This window comes from Stegastes partitus, unplaced genomic scaffold, assembly GCF_000690725.1.
Source record: "Stegastes partitus isolate 25-593 unplaced genomic scaffold, Stegastes_partitus-1.0.2 Scaffold1690, whole genome shotgun sequence".
Lineage (NCBI taxonomy): Eukaryota > Metazoa > Chordata > Actinopteri > Pomacentridae > Stegastes > Stegastes partitus.
The window spans coordinates 56,174-63,864 of record NW_007579421.1 but is presented as its reverse complement, the minus strand read 5'-3'; positions in this window follow the sequence as shown (position 1 = coordinate 63,864).

Below are 7,691 nucleotides of genomic sequence, written 5' to 3'. Positions count from 1 at the left end.
CAGAAACTTTATTCTCAAGTCCTGATGATGCTGTGACTTTATTGCAACATATATGTTGGTTAACACATACAGAAATAATTTTTTTATTTTAAAATGGTTTGATTACTGCCAATTAATTTACAATTGAAGGGCTTAGAAATAAGTAATTACTTAAAAAAGCAATTATAATTAAATTCATGACATAAAAATAATGTAACACCGTGTTTAGCCAACAGTAGCAGAGAATTTAAGCGTCCTAGCCAGTGCTACAGTAAGCTAATGTAGCATAGCATTATTAGCTAATGTCAGCTAGTTAGACTTTACTGCTGTTGAACTATTGTGTTACTGTATTAGATGATGGTGTGCAGAATTTATCACAACTCTTCTCTCAAAAATTCTACTGACATTGTCACACAGAAAAGTTTTTTTTGTTTTTTTTAAATAATCGATAACCCTCCGTATGACTCCCATGTAAACAGTGAAGATGAGTTTATTAAAGAGGCTTATTTTGTTCTTTCGTCATACCTCAAAACTACTCCTTCAGATTTAAAATGTAAAAATGATTTCAAGGTTATTAAAGTCACGATCATCCAGGAAAAGACTTGGAAGGAATCCTGACTATCTTGTTTGTTGAAAACATTTAAATACTTTTAATATATTTTAGAATATTGATCTGTTTTTAATCTAAAAAGAAAGAAACTTTGAAGAGGCAGTGTTCATGAGAAATAGTTTAGGATTATGCAATAGATGTATACTTGCAAATCATTATACATTTACCTTCATAAATACTTATTCTTATATGTCTTGAATTTTCAGTGAGTTTCTTCTCATGTGACACTTGAATTGTGGGACGAGGCCTTTTAGTCGTGGGTTGAAAGCAGCTTCTTCTGCCAGCGACTGTCCTGAGCTCTGTTTGCTTGGAGCTGCTTCTGCCGCTGAGTCTCTCCTGAGGATCAACAGCGCTTCCACTTAACTCTGTAGAACAAGAGCTCCACAGAGTTTATCCTCAAAAGTTCATAATGCGATTAAACCCAACCGCCAAGAGGTGGTTTTAACTTTCACGAGGATGAGACGAGCGCAACATGACCGACGTTAACTTTTGTGGACTGCTATCAGTCCGGTTCCTCCCTGAGCAGATTTATTCTCCGGTGCAGTGTGGGAGGCTTTTTCGCAGGAAAGACTTACCCTGACGTAGATCTTCACCATCTGGACCTTCAATCAAAACATATCAATACTGGCCTTCAGTCCTGAGACAAGCCCAGACGGTTGTAGGAAAATATCCACTCTTGGATACTCTGCCTGTTAGATTTACTGCATTTCTAGGTGCTGCAGGAGTTCCAGCCATCAGAGGATACATCATGTCATGGTTTAGTCAGATTTTTATCATCGAACAGAGTAAACTTGTCGTGCCAGCTGTTGCTAGATAAGCTTGTAAGTCTAGCTTATTACTAGTCTAGCTTACTATTGACAGAAGTGGCACGAGAAAAGTAAAAGTGTGGTACAGCTGCCAGAAATTCTTTTGGTCTAAAGAAGCGTTTCAGCTCCACCAGAGCTTCATCTGGCAAATGAGAAAACAGCAAATCATATATAGATCCCGACTTGTAAACCCCAAAATAGAGAGTGAGAAGGAGTGGTAAAGCCAGCACAGTATGATGTGACTTGAGTCCTTTGCTGGAGCCTTTCTACCTGTTTGGGAGTCCCAGCCCCTTATTCTTACCACTGGGACCACCGTGGACTTCACCTTCCACGTCTGTTCCAGTTGTTCCTTTGGCTCTTGGCACGTCTACATCTTCTTGATTTTGCAGTCAGCTGCCACATATACCAGCTACCCTCTTCAGCTTCTTGTCAACCATCAGATTGGTTAGCCATCACCTGTTTGTCAGTCTGGAAGTTGAAATCCCATTTGATCTTAGCTCGGTTGTTTCCAACTTCTATCGTCGGTGGGAACTTCTAGTCCATACTTGACACCGATGTTCCTGCACACCATCCCAGCAGCTTGGTTGTGTCTCTCTGTGTACACTGTCCAAGCTTGCATCTTGCATCCTGTTACCATGTGCTGGAGTGTCTGAGGAGCCTCTTTCTGCATCTGGAGTCCTGTCTGCTGTGATGGACAACTTCCTCTATGGTTCTGGTGCTCTGGTCTTGTTCTTGTGTCGCCTTGATCAGATTGTCTGCTCTGTCCTTCAGACCGGCCTTTTCCTAATTACTTAATATTTGGGACCTCCTTTGTCTGCCAGTGGTGCATCCCATGAGGCGACTTGGTCTCTCTCCTCCTATGGCCACCTTTCTATTCCAGCTGGGTATCTGGTAGGACGTACATGTTAATGGCTTGGATCTTATTGCTGCTGAGCTGACCTCTTACCCTTTGGAGGTATTTGGCTGTTGCTGACCACCTTGCATTCTCATCATGGCTCCATTTGGATTGTTCTGTTCTATATGCTATCATCCACCCCCTCAGTCCAGAAAACCTTCTCTCTGTCTTTGGGGTTGTACTTTCTAAAGGTTCAAGACTTTTCTCTAACTTTGCTTGATTGGTCAAGTATGCTAGTTTTTTTTTATAGCTCTATCGTCTTTAAAAACCACAAACACATTTTGCTTGTAGGTTTACAGCCCACGCAATGGCAACAAAGTCCAAACTTTGTTGTCCAGTGTTGGATGGCAGAATGGCAAGCTTTTGATGCTTTTGATGCTTCAACTTCCAACAAGTCTTCAATCTGTTGGGAAGTTCCAAGAGATGAGATTAATAAAACTTCCCAAATGAGTCCTCCCCAGCCAGGTGAACAGCGACAGGAAGTGTGCTAAAGTGTGCAAGGTTTACCATGGAGCTAAAAGTCCTCAGAAAGTTGATTCCAGGCCTATATGTCCCACTATCGGACATGCTGGATGTTCTCTCTCCGTGGCTAGAAGCACAGTGAGCAGCAGTATTACCAGCTACAAAGAAACACTATCATCAGATACCTCTGGAGATTAGTCAGATGCTTCAAATAGTTTAAAAATGTTATTTTTACCGCTGCTGGAACAATAAATAATTGAGCGGTCAGAGCAACTGAAGCAACGGCGAGGCTAATATTATTAGTCATGTCATATTACACGCTATTCTATACCTAACCTAAACACACCAAGCCAAGGGGAGAGAAGACAGAGTAGGTAAACAGGAATAAAGAAGTTAACCCTGTGCTATGAATCATGGGAACGCCAGTGAACAAAGCATTGCTTTTCCTGTGAAACCCAACACTGCTGAAGGATTAGGAGTAAGTATCACCTTCTCCAGCTCTTCCACAGAAGCTTTATGTGGATGTAGGGTGCAGTTTGGACTAAACTGCACCCCAGGTGGAGTCAGGTTTGCACTGTGGTCCTGCTGACTGCTGATAAACCACCACTACGGTCATCAACATGGCGCTACTTCTTCATCATCATTATCTTCTGTACAAGCTTCAGTGATAGTCTGGAGATATTCTCTGGTCTTTTTAGTGTCAACACATCTCAAGAAAAGACCAACATTGACTGTTCGCTTCTGAATTCTGTTGAAACAAAGTGAACTACGCTGCTTCACAGAGCAACACCTTCCTTCACAGCTGGTTCGTACCAAGAGCACACACGTGGTAGTTTTACTTAGTCCCATATACATCCTGCTGTCATAAACACTCACTAGAGCACCGAATGTGTGTTTATCTGCAGCTGAATACAGTCAGCGATTAATGTGCTGCTGTTAAGTAGCATTTAGGTAAAACTTTGTTGTAATTGCGTTGCATTATAATTACAGATTTGTTGTTGTTGTTGTTATTTTGGTCTACTTATGGGATTGGTAACAAAGAAAAAGTATAGAATCACAACAGCTTTATTCTTTAAATGAATGTTTATGCTGACCATGTGTGAATATGAATATGGTTTTGGATTTTTTTTCATGGCATATTTTTTTCCCATGTCTGTGTAGCATAAATATCTATGAGTACAACGTTGCTTGAGGTTTATGCTGATCAGACACAACATTTAAACCACCTGCCCATTATTGTGTAGGTCCCCTCTTATACCGTCGGACCCGTCATTGCCTGTTATGGCACCTGTGTGGGTGTTTTGTTTCCTATACAAGCAGATGCTGGTTATCTTTTTGGTCCTGTAGAGGTTCCATCACATTGGGGAGTTTTGAGGCCGGATCACAAACTTGTTGTCCTTGTTGTGTTTCTCAAGCTGTTTCTGAGCTTCTGTGTTGTGGGGTTTATTGTGCTGCTGCTGTCAGAGAAGGTCTGCAGCATTTAGTCAAAGTATTAATGCTGCAGCTGCTCCGTGTATTAAACATGACATTGCATTTGTATGCATTATATTATCAGTGCGTGCTAATGATTCTGTGCATTAACTCAAAGCAATCATGTAATAAAAAGAAATGTGGGCAGATTTTAGATACACGGTGATGGATTTTGAAAAATGTAAAGAGTTTTGATTTTCCTTTTGTATAAACAACAGTGGAAACCAAGAGACGCTAGTAAAGCTGGAAAAATACACAGAAATTTAAAAAAACATCACAGCATGGATAACAAATTGTTAAAATGTACTACATCTGTTGTTAATATAGCTACAATATAATTAAAAAATAATAATTAAACTCTTGTTAGGTGCATTAAAGCACTTAAGTTTTACAAGATTTGTGAGTCTTTGGAGTGCAAACTATTGCTTTGTTTTCTGCCAGTCTGTGATAATGCATCTGTGTTGTTTTGATAGGTTGTCCTGCTGCCACTAAATTGCATGAATACTCTATAGTTGGGTTACAACATGCAAAATCACAGGTTTCATGCCACTACACTACAAATTGTCTTAGTGATGAAGTTTTGAAGCACCAAGTCTCTAAAGTAGTCTTTCTCGTGATGGTCTCCAGTGACTCACATAGATGGATATGACTCACATCCACTAGTAGTAAGTCACAGACGCGTTTGAAGAAACCCAGGCTTGTATTGTAGATCACCTGCTCCCCCTCGCTCTCACTTAGCCTGCAAAACATCACCAACCTCCATCTCTCACTGGAATCTAAACACTCAGCTGAGCAGACAGTAATGCTGACAACTGTTAACACTGGCTGCAAGGGCAAGACACCATTCACTTAACGGGAACAGTCTCCTAATGTCTCCTTCCTCAAGATGTGCGTCCTCTTATGTAGCACATGGAATCCTGTAACAAAATCCAGATCCTTGCTCCCATCCTGCTCGAATGTCATTATGTCATTTGATAGGGATGTTTCTGTATTTTCCAGTGAGCAGGAGCCAGATGGAAAGTGGCCACGTTGAATCTGTGGATCTCAAACTGAGGAGCTGTTGTATCCAGAGTGGAAGATGATGCACACCGATGGATCATTAGGGGATTCCAGTAACTGTCGTTCTTAGCAACGACTGGGAAAGCTATCTCAATCCTGACTTTGGAGTCGCAGCATTTATTTGGTGAGAACAACTTTTCTTCACAAGCAGCAGCTCAGAGAGGTTTAGGTTTGCAGTACGATGAGTGTTGATGTCCCTACTTGTAAATAGAACTGCACCCCGCTGGATGTCAAATGTCCCGGTGTCAAATGTCGCTGGGGTTTTTGGTGCTTCTTCCAACTTTCTGTTACGATCCTGAACCGCTGCATCCAGAGGCTCACTGATGATGAACTCTTGGAGCTCTTCAAGCCAATCAGGATTACTCTTACATCTCTGTAGTCTGCAGTCTCTAAAATAAGATTGTGGTTAAAAACTGGTTTTAAAATTAACATTCATATTCCTTACAGCGGATGCTAGCACCATACTTAATATGCAGCACCACTGCAAAGTTCAAACACAGCCTCATGTCTGTATTTCTACTGTTTGCATAGAACAAACTGGAGACATCAGATTTGTGAGAGAATACATGTTGTAAATAAAACAGTGTTGCTTAAATATTATTTTCTTTGCAAAGACAAGAATGCAAGAAGGTAAGAGACTGTAGCAGTGAAGCTGCTTGAGATATTAATGATGTGCAAAGCTGTCAGCGAGGCAAACAGCAGCCACTCTAAGGGACCTAAAGTATAAAATGGGTTTAGTTGAGCGAAGTTGTGTAAAAAATAGTAAAAGTATAGACAAACCCTTAAATGAACAGGTGGGTGTGAACCTTTGCCAGGTGATGCATCTCAGTAAACACTTGCTGATACATTCATGGCACTAAACATTAAGGTGTCATTCAGTTAATCAGAAAGCCTCAGTTACTGAACCTGTGTGAGGTTTTGCGCTGATGGATTGAGGATCAATCAGCGTAAACACAAGTTAATATGAATTTATGGGGTACAATTTACAATAAACTAAGAGAAAGAAACATATAAAGCAGATACAGTGTCATGACCCCCAGCCTTGGCCTCAGCCCTCTCCTATCGCCCTCCTTGTCCCTCCCTGTTCTCCTTCTCTCTCTGTCAGCACTCATCAGCTCAATCAGTGACAGCTGCTGTAATTAACTCACCTGACTCTAATCACCACTGCTCCATCAAACCCAGCTCATCCCTCCACTCTCTGCCAGATCATTAACTCAGTTACCTGCCACCGCTGCCCAGCCACTGCTTCTCAGTTTCCTGTCCACCATCCAGTCCTGCCTTCAGCCTATGCCTGCCAAGCCCTGACCTGTCCTGTCTGATCCTGACTCTCTCCCCACAGCCGGTCTGCCCTTCCTCTTGTAGTTTTTTTGTGAGTACCCCCGTTTTGTTAACTAACATCAGCCTTCTGTATTTCGTATTTGATTCTGTTAGTTTAGAGATTTCTTTAGTGCTTTTTTAGTTTCACAGGTTGCTTGCTATTGAGTTCCCCTCCTACAGCTTAGATTTCCCATTCTGGATTTAAGTTTTGTTAATTTTTTAAAATGAACTCTGTTAAATCTTGATTTGCCTGTACTTGTGTCTGCACTTGGGTCCAAACCTGCTTCGTGACATGCAGATGTGCATCTCATTCAGAAAGTATGTCCAACCTGTTCCCACCATTTAAATACATAATGGCAGGATTCACTGATTTGAGACAAACCTTTGAAGCTGCAAACATAATTTTGATGAGTTGACATAATAATGTTGGTAACTGCATTAACTTAGTATTGTGTGACAAGCGTAGATTAGTTGATTTTAAAACTACATTCAAGTTGAGAACTTTTTCTCCCCATTTTCATTAAAATATCTTCGATGGTAGAGGAAAAGCAACTTCTTCTAACTCATTGTAGTTTGTTGGTTGAACATAATTTCATTACTTGTGTCTAGAATTAAAAAAACTAAACTGTTGCTTAGAGTCCAAATATTACTATTTAGAGTGTAGAAATGGCTCGTGCATTATACGAGGAGCAAAGCAAGGTGAACATTGTTCAGAAAGCTCTCTATATAAGCTGTGTTTTACGCTGCAAACAGACCACGCTGCTAAAAGTTCTGCAGCTGTACAAAGACAGCATACCTCCACTGCATGGCCTATTAGTCTCTTGGGCATCTTACATCTTAACAAGGTCTAACCCACGTGAATGACAAAAGTTTACACACCTGGTGGCAATTATACTCCTGCAAAGAGACCGTTGTAGAAGGCTGTGTGTGTGTGTGTTACTGGTTAGGGACCCCTGGTTGTGGATTTTGGGGGCAGAGCTAAATTCAAATCTGCTCTGTCTTTTTAACACACGCCTCATTTCAGCTGCGCCAGTCTGCTCCAGAGCAAGAGCGCAAAACGCACCACAGGATGCTGCAGGAAGAAATGGAGTAA